Source organism: Penaeus monodon, chromosome 15, assembly GCF_015228065.2.
Source record: "Penaeus monodon isolate SGIC_2016 chromosome 15, NSTDA_Pmon_1, whole genome shotgun sequence".
In the NCBI taxonomy this organism is placed as follows: domain Eukaryota; kingdom Metazoa; phylum Arthropoda; class Malacostraca; order Decapoda; family Penaeidae; genus Penaeus; species Penaeus monodon.
In genome coordinates, this window is record NC_051400.1 from 29,534,341 (window position 1) to 29,534,757 (window position 417).

Here is a 417-nt window from a genome sequence, read left to right on the forward strand (position 1 = left end):
CCTTCATATCCGAAGCCACTCAGACGACACGGTGAAGCAGCTTCGAATCGGCCACGAAGCTTCAGGCGAGTGAAGCGCGCGAGGCGGATTCCTTCCCCATGAGAGTGAAAGCAAAACTGGCGCGTGAGGGAAGACGTAGCGCTATATACGAGAGAATGTACAGTCTACAGTGGCTCCGTTCATTGCACGTTTTGGGAGAGATTCCTCAGCCAAAATGATGGTTCGGGGGAAGATAGTGCTTTTGTGAGGAAAGTATGAGCAATTAAGATGATCGAGAGAAGGTACAGCATGTAGAGAGGTGTCTATTTCGGAGTGTCACTTGTTCGTCATCTTTTATTTGTACTTATTCCTTCCTCTTATATTATCATTATTGTTTATCTTACTAGTGCAATATAGTCATTATTATTGAGATATTAT

At 44.1% G+C, this 417-nt stretch overlaps 1 protein-coding gene across 1 annotated transcript in view; it reads right to left on the minus strand.

The window, feature by feature from the left end:
* Positions 1-417, minus strand: part of LOC119582314 (flocculation protein FLO11-like) — a gene marked incomplete in the record, with an annotated part of 8,613 nt that overhangs the window by 3,014 nt on the left and 5,182 nt on the right.